Source organism: Panulirus ornatus, chromosome 37 (assembly GCF_036320965.1).
Source record: "Panulirus ornatus isolate Po-2019 chromosome 37, ASM3632096v1, whole genome shotgun sequence".
NCBI classification, from domain to species: domain Eukaryota; kingdom Metazoa; phylum Arthropoda; class Malacostraca; order Decapoda; family Palinuridae; genus Panulirus; species Panulirus ornatus.
The window spans coordinates 24,959,699-24,972,198 of NC_092260.1; positions in this window are offsets into that span (position 1 = coordinate 24,959,699).

Below are 12,500 nucleotides of genomic sequence, written 5' to 3' on the forward strand. Positions count from 1 at the left end.
CCCATTCATTCATTCACTTACTCATTGTCAAACTGTGTGTGTGTGTGTGTGTGTGTGTGTTTAGTGGTGGGCGGTGTGGCCAGCACCATCACCTCACCTTTAACAGCGCTGATCTGCAGTTTGTTGCTTGGGACCACCGCTGGCAGTAGGATGAGGTCCTGGGACCTCCAAGAGTCTGAACAGGCAGGGGGTCTCGTGACCACAAAGGCTACTGAGGGTAGCGCGAGGCCTTGAGACCCCAGAGCTGGAGTGAGAGGTCTTAGGACCAAGAGGGACCAGGTGGGGGAAAGTCTAGGAACCTGGAGTCAAAGGGCAGGCCCTTGTAACCAAAAGGGTGGAGCAAGGTCTTTGAGGGTCTCAGGGTTGGGTGAACTGGATAAGATCTTGGGCCTACAGTATAGCAAGGAGATCTTGGGACATGTCATTAGGACACTGTGTGATCTTTGGAGGACACTTTGTGAGGTCGTGACGTTGGTGAGGGAAAAAAAGAAAAGGACAAGGATGTGTAGGGACAACATCGTATGTGTAGAGATGTGTAGTGAATGTACATATTACGAGTAATATATTAAGCCATTTTGGTGCATCATAAGCACCGCGGAAGACGGTACACTATATGTTCAACTGTACATATTTGTTACGCTCAATTTGCTTACGTTACATACTACTGTTCAATGCTGCCCCGCATAACAGTATATTTGTTCTGTGGAGTGGTTTGTGCCGTGGTGTTAAGTGCATGTGAGTCTATTAATGATAAGTGTTTGCACGCCTGTATATTGACACTCAAGAGAAGGAAGAAATATGTGTGTGTGTGTGTGTGTGTGTGTGTGTGTGTGTGTGTGTGTGTGTGTGTGTGTGTGTGTGTGAGTGTAATTGCTATTTGTGTGTTATGGGGTGAGGGTTTTACACTCGTGTTGCCTCGTCTCTTAAACTTGTTTACATGTACCATGTCTTTACGCCAGTGTGTGTATACACACACACACACACACACACACACACACACACACACACACCTTAACCTAAGTCAGGTACTCATAAATCGACAATCCCCGAAGGGAGGATGAACACCTGGGTTAAGTGTAAGCCGACTGCCTTGCGGTTCCGACCTCGGTTTGGCCCGGACTGACTTCATGGTCAGTAACGCCAACCACTACACCACGGAGGCCCTTGTGTGTGTGTGTGTGTGTGTGTGTGTGCGTGTGCACCAACATGGGTAAGCATAAAATTTATTTCTTTATTTCTTGTTCTTCTTCCTCGCTATTTGCCAAAGCTATAAACATTTCACCGTCCGCTCAACTGTTTAATTCACCAGTGCTTGTGTGGTGATGACGTGAATCGTACAATTTACCACATAGTATTACGCACCATGAACGCTCTCTTGCAGCGCTATGGTTTTAGTTTTGCTGCGGTTATGACCAATTGATCTGGCCAGTGTCAAGTGTCTTCATTTCATTCTTCTTATGACTTATCACCGACGAAAAAACTTCAGCTCACGTGCTGAGCTCACGAACTCAAACTCATGATCTCAGCGAACAGTGAGTTAGTTACCCGTCACACTCACTGGTTTTCGCTGCCACATATATATATATTTTTGCTTTGAATGGATAGGCAGACTCGTATGTTATGGGAACTTCTTATTCCATCAGTTCCTCACTACTAGAAGTAGAACAGCCTTGAATCTGTCGTGAAGGAGATCCTTGGGTTAATTGTAATGATAATGATGTGCTATGGTCTCTCTCTCTCTCTCTCTCTCTCTCTCTCTCTCTCTCTCTCTCTCTCTCTCTCTCTCTCTCTCTCTCTCTCTCTCTCTCTCAGACCACAGCACAGGATGTCGCTCCTCCAGCTTTCCATGCAGCGCCCCGTCTACCATGTCCCTCCTCGACCACGGTAATGACAGTCGTGTCGTTCTCATGTCTTGTTCCCTCCGTAGAAGTCCTCTCCTCTGTCTCAGCTTTGAGCTCACGATGCCTTCTATGGTCTCTGGAGAGGATCTCTGTCTGTGTGGTTCCACCGCTGCTCCCTGGTCTTATCTCAGGGTCAAACTGTTGGACTCATTTCTCTCGTCCTGATTGCCAGGGCGCTGGAGGAAATCGTCTGGATCGAATTAAATACAAGAAAAAAAAAAAAAAGGTCTGAAAAACTCACTGGAAATACCCAGGTGAACTTTTATCTCGTCCACTGTCAAGCTGTATTCGGGGAACCCACTGTGCTGTGACGTCTCCACTCCTCCTCTCTCTCTCTCCCGCCCTCAACTTGTCATGGGTTCAGACCGACCCGGACCACAACACTTGACAGCCAGTGTCGCACCTACATGCGTGAGGGTTGTTGCTCGTCTGACTCTCATGCCCTTGGTGACACCATACCGTGTGTTCCTACCTCAACAGAACACCTGTTCTTTGCTCGTCTCAAGTGCTCGCCCCACTGTGATGGAACTCAGCTACACATGTCTTTACCTTAGTATGAAGTTGCCCCACACCCCTCCTGTCGCTATTATGACTGAAAGGCATAAGAAATAAAAAAAAAAACCTTTCTTGTTCGAAATTCTTCATCACAGCTCACAAGCTTCGATCTCCCGGTCTTCAGTGTATTCTTTTGAGTCTCTCGTATTTTGAGTCCACGCGCTGGAAGATCTGAGAAGGGAGATACGGAATTACCAAGACATTGCATGATTATAGGGATAGACATCTATCCTCTTTAGTATTCATCAGTCTGTACCATATATCATACAGTTAAGTTAGGCTATGAACGTTTTTATCACCCTTCGTGTATACATATACAAATCCACATGTGTATACATCCTGTCATACAAGTATACTTATGTACGTATACACCTATAACATACATGAAATACATATCAACGTCTATACATTCATGTCCACAGACATACTCACCAACACAGGCGTGTCTCAGATGACTACTACAACATTCTTCCGTTGATCCTCGCAGCAAAAGAAACACTCAGGAAGCAGGAGAGTTCCCGGCGGCCAGTGTGAGCGCCGACATGGGCACTTGGAGGGAATTCCTCACAACATTTTCCTCCCAAGATGACGTTGCCTTCGAGGAGCCCCTGGTCGGTCGACGGATTATCCTGGCGGATCTTGCCACACACGTCCCCAGACTGACACAGAGAGAGAGAGAGAGAGAGAGAGAGAGAGAGAGAGAGAGAGAGAGAGAGAGAGAGAGAGAGAGAGAGAGAGAGAGAGAGAGAGTGTGTGTGTGTGTTGTTCATGTGGTCTGTTTAAGACTTGCTTTGTTACCTCTTCAGCAAAATGAGTCAATAGAGATATTTACTTTGTTAAACCGAGTAATGTGAGTGTAGATTAGTCACTAATGTAGAAAGTGTGGATGGAATTCTACGGGAGAATGTATACATCTGCAGTTTTTATAGACTTAAAAAAAGACGTATCATGTTAAATAGGCGGGTCTGAGGCAGGTTATGACTTATAATTGTTTGCTTTAAGTACTTCTAAATGTTCTCAAGGCCTTTTACAATCGAAGTAGTGTGTGTGTGTGTGTGTGTGTGTGTGTGTGTGTGTGTGTGTGTGTGTGTGTGTGTGTGTGAATAATGGTAAGAGCGAAAAGTAAACGCGCGAGTGTCTCTAGGCTGTGTCATGTCAACACGGTTGTTTAATATCCTTATGGACGGGTCGCTACGTCACACGGACGGGAAACGTGGACTGATTGTAGTGTGGCGGTGAACCGTGCAGACCTAGAATGGGGTCTTCCTCCATGCTTGCTGCATACAGATGACGCTGCTCTGTTGCCTGAGGCAGAGAAGAAGCCGGAGGGAAATGGCTGATAGATCGTTTAGTTGATGTGTGTGGAGGAGGGAGAAGAAGAAGAGGAGGGGAGGAGAAGATGGAAGTGGGAGATGGATTGGGAAGGAGGGAGGAAGAAAGGTGTTGAGATTAACACTGTGCCATGATTCTGAATGGTGGAGAAGCCATACGTTTGTGTATAGGTATTTGGGTGTGATGATCAGCAAGGGTAGTGGTGGGAGAGCCAAGTGAGGTGAGGAAGTTGGAGATGCACGGAAGTATATTGTGAATGAGAAGAAGGTACGTGCAGTGTGTGTATGTGTGTAAGATACTAGGTGGAAGAGTGTTCGTCCCATACGCACAATATAGGGATGTGGATCCTTTTCTCTTCCATAGTCCAGGTGATCAAAAGGATCCCGCCTGCAACTGGTTACCATCAGTATGACTATATCAACGTCATTGGGAGGAAAGGGATACAACGTTGTTGAATGTTATTCATCCTATTGAATTGTATTATTATCTTGCTCCTGCATGGGTTGCAGCGTTTAAGTCTTGAGAGCCATATAAAAGGGCCCCTAAGGTTGAATGTATATATATATATATATATATATATATATATATATATATATATATATATATATATATATATATATATATATATATATATATATTCCTATGAGTCCTTTCCCACTTTAGCGAGACAGCATTAGGAGCCAACGAACAATAGCCTCATTTGCACACATCTAGTCTCGAGCTGTCATGCATAATGTAACCAAGCCATGGCCCACCATCCTCAGCCATACTCCACACACGTCGTGTGTGTGGCTATAAATACATAGGAATCCATGAACAGACAGACGATTAAGCTGACAGATTCATAAGCAAATGGATGAGTCAATGTTGTGAGTGTGTGTGTGTGGCATTCATAGGTCTTTTTTTTTCCGCATCTCATAAGCACTCAATGTTTATTTCATATAACCCTCAAGTCCCAGGCACTATCTCCCTCCTCCTCCTCCTCCTCCTCCTCCTCCTCCTCCTCTTCTTCTTACTCCTCCTCCTCTTCATCCAAAGACTGACACACAAATGTAGTATCACTTAACTTGAAAGTTGGATCCAGATCTCGAGAGATGTGGAGGCGAGAACGAGAGATTTAGGAGGAAGGAGAAGGAGGAGGTGGTGGCGTCGGCGGCGGAGAGGGTACGAGGAGCGAGTGAGAGAACTTCGACGAGAAACTGATTTAGAATTCCGGAAATCGTCGTCAACGTCGTCGTGTGAGACCACGCATCTCTGACTTGCATTCCAGTCGGGTGAAGGTGTTTCTGGTACACTAGCTAACCCGGGGCCATCTCTCCATATTAACGGAGTGGAGGGATAAAAGAAATAGAAAACGGAGATCCTTCCTGTTTACAAAAAGGTAGCTATATAACGGCTATTGTGGACGCAGGTTAGGTTGGTCTCCCGGCTCGACACGCAGACTGCATGAACTGAATTCTAAGGCCATTCACACACACACACACACACACACACACACACACACACACATACACACACACACTCAGAAAAAAACTAATTATGGTGTATCTTTCCCAGGGCATAGCCAACCCAGGGCACACACTCGCTCACAAAAAAAAAAGAGTTAAAATGGGGGAGCCTCGCACACACGATCACACCACGGCGGTTGTGTTGGCATTATTCATAAGCAACGTTCTCGTCTGCTGGGCCTGGTGGGTGCGTTGGGAGGGTGGGGAGGAGTACCTGGTGGTGGGTAGGTGGGTTATGGGGTTGTGGATGGTTGCAGGTCAGAATGGGTTGACGGGCTATGGGGTTCTGATTGGACTTGGGGTCTGATGGGTCATGGGGTTCTGATGGGTGTTTGGGGTGGTGGGTTGCAGGTCAGAATGGGTTGACGGGCTATGGGGTTCTGATTGGACTTGGGGTTTGATGAGTCATGGGGTTCTGATGGGTGTTTGGGGTGGTGGGTTCGACGGTATACTGGGGTTGTGATGGTGGATGGTGGGTTAGGAGGGGTTTCCAGTCTCATGTGAAGGTTTGCTGAGCCGGGCGGGGTGGATGGTTGGGTATTTAAATGACCCGTTGGATCACTAGCAGTTATCTGACGAACCAACCGACTGGTGGACTACTTAGATCGGCCGGGTACCTATCTATCTGTCTGTTTGTCTATCTGTCTACTTCCCTCTCTATCTGCTTAATTGGTAGTGGTTGATTGGAGGAGCATTGGCGGGTCAACAGACTGTCTAAGTAGGCAACTGACTGTTGGACTGGTGTCGTGGGTGATTGGTTGTGAACGTGTGTGTGTGTGTGTGTGTGTGTTGGCCTCACTGTGCTACCCCTGCCTCCTCAAGCCTAAAAAACTAGCCAGGGCGGCGCGCCAACACCTGCCGGCGACAATGGCACTTATCGGACCAGTTCCTCCTGCTGGGGTAGCTGCCGTTGAGCGCCCGGCCGACCACAGCCCCGACCGATCTCGCCTGGGGAAAAGTAGCAGAAAATGTTTTGTTGTTGTGTTACGCATAGTCACATCCGAGTGTCTCTTTATGGCGTTATTTATAAGTTCTTTCGTTCATATTGTGCACATTTTCTCTCCTTTCGACGAGGGGAAAAAAAAAAGTCTATATCCAATCCCTTTTGGACAGCCCTCGGTATGCAGGGGAGAAACCCCCGAAAGAATTTTCTTTTTAAGGTCGAGGATCCTGAAGGACGTTTATAGTAAACATACGTACGTTTTCCCTTTTAACCGTCCACGTCTTCTGCCCTACACACACACACACACACACACACACACACACACACACACACATACCAGGCTCCAGGCGGTGTTTTTCCCTAACAGCCATTCAACCAGATCTATACAGCAGAAGGGTCTGCTGGCCAGGGCTACAAGGTAGACCGCCTTTCGACACGCTGTAGGCAAGAGAGGTCGGGATGTGGGGAGTTGGTTTGAGGTGTGGGGTTGTAGGAGGGAGCCAGCCAGCCAGCCAGCCAGCCAGTCTGACCTCCTCCCAGGTACCTTGGCCACGATTTTTTCCCCCGAACAATAGGAGGGGTGAAGGTGGCCACCCTCCTGGAGTGATAAGAAGGTAGAAGGGCAGGCCAAGCTCAGGGACCCATGGCTAAACCTGGGTCTTATTCTCCCAACCTTGGGGTCGTTTGGACGTGGTGAGGAGAAGGAGGAGGAGGAGGAGGTGGGTGTAGTCAGTGTAGGTGTGGCGGTATGAGGTGTGTGATGAGCAGTATGGGAAAGAATAGGGAGTGAATGATGAGTGATGTGTAATGAATGTATCGTACATGACCCTCTGTACTTAAGTGTTAAGTAATTAAGTACTGTTAATCAACTCTGATGTTAATCATTCACATGTATTTCCCTCTTGTGTTCTGTAATGATTCTTTACGTGAAGAAAGTTCTAAAAAGTTAGAGACAAGACAACTTTTACTTTTCGTATGTTCAGACTTCAGGGTAAATGTAAGAGCAGGTTGTCCCCATTTACTCTAGTTCTATAACCTCTGTAGCAGTGACATAGATCTAGTTTGGCCTCCTTAACCCCAGCTCTATAACCTCTGTAATAGTTAGGAGTCAACTGAACATCTGTATGTCACATTTCTTTTTTTCACATTCTTCTTTCAACCTTCCATATCGTTCTATATTAATTCTTTTTATGAGTGAAATAAGTTTGTATGCGCAAAGGTGTTATTAGACGATAGTACTTCCTCTGTATGATGCGAATAGAGAACCCTAAATTTGGTCGTTGAACTGGCGTTTTCTTGTGTTGTGAAGTGATTTTCTAGGGCAGTGGGTGAATGTAGGTATCTGTGACCTGTGTAGATGTGAGGAGTTTTTTCTTTTTTTTTTTTGTTTAGGATGTAGGAGGGTGTGATATGTATGTAGATGGTTGGGTTTTTGTAAGGGACTGGTGAATGTAAAAGATAGGACCTTTGTAGATGCATTCTACTCGGCAATGGTGGGTGTAGAGAAATGTGTTTTGTTCAGATGTAGTTTCTACAAGGAATTGGTGCCAGTAGAGAGGATGGATTGATGCAGATGCTAATGTCTTCTCAAGGATACGTAAGTGAGTGTATGAGCGTCGTGTTTTGGTTGGGGTGTGAAGTGATTGTGGTGGCACAGAGAGAGAGAGAGCGAGGCTGTGGTTTGTGTAGATGATGGAGTGTTTGTCAGGAAGGAGGAGGATGGTAGGGTGCGTGTCTCGCAGAGCCGAGGGTCGAAAAAGGTAATGTGACAAGTGTGTGAGATGCTGGGGACGGTAGGCGTAGAGTGGTGATGAGGAGATAGACCTGGGTGTCGAGAGATGATGAGGGAGTACACTCGGGTGTAGAGAGATGACGTGGGTGTAGGCTGGAGGGATGATAGGTAACTAGACCTTGGTGTAAGAGGCTTTACCTGGTATCCAGAGGCACTAAGTTGTCCCACGCCATTGTGTTTTGCTAAACAAAACCATCTTTTCTTTTTGTATTCCATTCACATCCTTAATCAGACTCCCCATTTTCCTTTTGTTCAGTTCACTGCCTTGTTCCAATTGATTTATATCCCTCTTCCATTGTTCCATCATTCTTTTATTTTCTTACTTTTCCTCCCCTCTCGCTCTTTGTTTTCTTCCAACTCCTCCTCCTCCTCAATTTCCTCTCTTTCCTACCCTTTCAATCCCATCTCTTCTATCTTGCACTTCTTTACTCCCTTCCTCCTCCTCCTCCTCTTCTTCCTATGTCTCTTCGTCCTCTCTTTCTCTCTCTCTCTCTCTGCAGACCTTCCGCTTCCCTTCCTCCCATGAACACAAAAAAAAGATTTCGAAACAGCCAGCGAGCCCTGGCATTCGCGGCTTCGAAAACTAATTATGGTAAATTCTCTCGAGAATAGTTAAAAACTTAGTAAATTATGAACCAACTGGCGCGTGAAAGACCCTGGAGCAATATCGGCTAATGGACTTGGTAATCAGAGCAATGGAAATATATTTACAAAAGACGAGAATCACTGAGAAAACTGCTTATTGATGATTTACGAAGAGAACCTCAAATTGTTTACAAAATATACCTTATCTTCTTTGAATATTTTATTTTTTCATTTCTTTTCAATTTCTTGAAGTCTTGCGGAAAAGACTTCAATTTGTTTACAGAATATGGTCTAACTTGCTTTTATTTCTTTGTCTTATTTCTACTAATTGATTATTAATCGTTGTTGATTATCATTTCAATATCTGTAAAATTTTGAGCCTTTGGAGAAAATGGGTTGGTCCGGCGGAGGAAAAGATGTCTAGAGAAAACAGTGTATTGCTCTGTGTACAGAGAATGTATATGTGTGTGTCCAGTTTATTAACCCGTGAACATAGCGACTATATCACTGGTTTAATGAGGCAAAGTATCAGTAATTTATGTAATTCCCCGAAAAATTAGTTTGGATTTCCTTCCTCGGCAACCATCGCCGGCCATAATGATTCGATTGACAAGAATCCGGTTTCCATGGGAAGGTTTAGGTGTATTCGATACTGTTCGAATCAAGCCGCCTCATGAAGCCTCGTCTGGTTCAGAGAAGACAGTGCCTGTATATTCGAATGGCTTCTTGGTTCATCTCAGTTATTGCTTACTGTGGCTAAACCCTCGTTTCATTGCAGCGTACCAGTAATCATTACAATGAAAGAATGATATAGATTAAATAATGAACCTTCAGTTAACACAAATGAACCACCATCTTAGACGTTAACCGACTCATAATGAACGATTAAAGCTTCAGTGGACGAAAGAGAAGCATCAGTTGAGGATTCACTTGATTCAAACGAGTTAGTCTTTAAAAACCACCATTAAAGGCTTCATCTGACTCGGAAGAATAAAATGAACCTTCCTTCAGACAACCGAACCACCAATAGAGGCTTCCCTTAACTCGAATAAACCAAAGGACTTTTATACAGCCTCGCTCTGACCTTCCATTCATTAACTAAGAGATGGACCGTGACATTAATTAGTTATAAAAGGTGATTAATTCATAACCATTTTGTAAGCTGAACGCTCATATTCCCAGAGAGACTGGTTTGCTTGGGAAGTGAACACGAGGCACTCAGCGTGGCTCTTAGGGAAGACACGGAGAGGGTGATATACGAGACGATAAAAGTGAGGGAGGGATAGGGTGCTGGGGGTAAAAGAGAGAGGGAGGTAAGGAATAGTGGGGGGGGATTAAGGGACAGAGAGAGAGAGAGGGTAATACTTACAGAGGGAGGGAAGAGGAGAGAGAGAGAGAGAGAGAGAGAGAGAGAGAGAGAGAGAGAGAGAGAGAGAGAGAGAGAGAGAGAGAAGAGAGAGAACAAGAGCAAGTAACACGAGAATTCACGCCACTAGAGCAAGTAACACAAACTTTCCCACCGCTGGAGGAATTAAGTCGTCTAACTTCCCCCTTCACATCACTGGAGCACGTAATACCACTTTCCCCACCGCACCACTGGCGCAAAGAAGACAACAACATAAACCTCACCCCCGGCTGAAGCAAGAACAACCCTCGTCCCCCAACCCCACGATCAGCGATCACCACACAGGGTTCACACAGGCGGAACACCCGTCCGAACTGGCGACCCAGCGCCGCGAGAGGAAGCTTGCGATATCGCCATCGAATACCTCCACGGGTACGCTAACCCGACGCCCTGTGGATCGTATTTCATAGAGGCAGCCATCCAGAGCTGAGACACTTGTTTTTGTACGGTGTAGTGGGGTTGGAAACCCTTCGAAACCGTCATTACCTTCTTAAATGAGCTTTTGGTAACGAATTGCGTCCCAGTTTCAGTTGTCACTTATGAATTGATAATGATAATGATAATAATGATTTTTCTTTTTACGTACCGGCCTCTTCCACCATAACTCTATAGCAACTCGAGCCTTCGAAGAAAAATCCTTGCCTCGCTGCTCCTCCGTCGTCTGTCACAACTCCAGGGAGCTGATGATACATGAAGGGAGAATTTCCAGCCCCCTGCGCCCGTCCGCTTGCCTCAGTCGTTTCGTAAGACTTCCAAGAGATATATGGGCAGCATTCTTCCTCAACTGTTCCTAGGAATGATGATAATGATAGTAATAATAATAATAATATAATAATAATAATAATAACAATAATAATAGTAATAATAATAATAATAATGATAATTAATCAATTTATTTATTTGGCTTAAGTATATTTCATTATTTAAACAGAACAGTAATGGTACATATTTACCATTTGAGTAAATCGTTTGGCATACGCTACAATGTTGTTGGGTCAGTTTCCTTCATCTATAGGTATTATTTTGTTTTTTGCTCCCGAGACCTGGCTGCCTGTGTGCCCCCAACATTAGCTAGACCACGCAATACTTGGCAAGTTGCTGCGTCACATGATTACTGAGTAACCGCTGGCAGCTTAGGGCTGGGCCGTTTTGAGAATTGTTTCTTTCCCTACACCTCGAGAGTCTGGAACTCTCTACCCTCGCATGTCTTTCCCAATAACTTTGCCCTGGCACTCTTTAAAGACAGGTTTTTAACTTACTCCAAAATTTGTACATACTTTTTCCTGTCTCTTATTTTCTCTTTATTTAACCTCATCTCAATTAAGGCCTGACCTCGATGTGTCCGTGACTGGAGGAGACTCTAACTTAAAAAAAAAAAAAAAGGAATAATAGATTGGTTCAAGTCGAGAATGATACCGTGCGATTCCTTTAAGTTATCGACCATCTCTCTCTCTCTCTCTCTCTCTCTCTCTCTCTCTCTCTCTCTCTCTCTCTCTCTCTCTCTCTCTCTCTCTCTCTCTATCTATCTATCTATCTATCTATCTATCTATCTATCTATCTCTGTTTCCCCGTGTTCACTCAGCACAGATATTCCCCTTTCCTCCTGCGACACACAGGATGGGTGGAAGTGCCCCATAAATTCTCCTCTCTCGCGGCAAAAATCAAATCAATCATCTGCGCATCCCAAGCCTTCGAAGACCTTCGGGACAATTTAATATCCTCTTTCGCCACGTTATTTCCTCTGGTGTCCGGAGATCACTATTTCCTGTTACAGCCACAAGCTCTCTGTTCCCTCCTATGTTTATCATCGGTTTTCCTACCTTTTTTTTTCATTCTTATCTTTACCTGCGATGGCTTTTCCTTGGTGACCTGTTCATCGTTTTCTTTTTTTTTTTAAGGAAAATGGAATATGTTGTGTGGGAAGTGGGATGAGGAACGTGTGGCCTTCAGCTGTCTCGGAGACCCATCCTGGCATCCGCCACCTTCTCAACGACCGTCTTGGCATCCACGACCATCCACACGACCGTCTTGGCATCCACCACCCTCCACACGACCGTCTTGGCATCCACCACGCTCCCTACGAACCATCTTGGCAGCCGTAGCAAAGCCCAATAACTTCCCTCCCTCACATCCTGAATGACCCTCTTCGTCTTCACCACTTGCCTAACGATATTCCCCGCCACTCACCTACACCAGGAACTACCCCGCCACCTTCGTCTTCAGCACTACCCTCCTGCAACCCCAGCGACTCGCTCCCATCTTTATTTCCCTATTTTTCCAAACTCTCTGACCTGAAGGACCTTTTAGTGCACTTCGTGTACAACCATCTGAACCCCTGTGACTGGAACGTCGACCACCTTTACTCCCTCTACCACTTACCCCCAAAAGGGACCCTTGCCCCTACCTAACTAACCCCCCTGCACCCCGAACGACCATCGTCATCTGCACACCACTTGTCCCACAGCCCCCCTCACCCTAC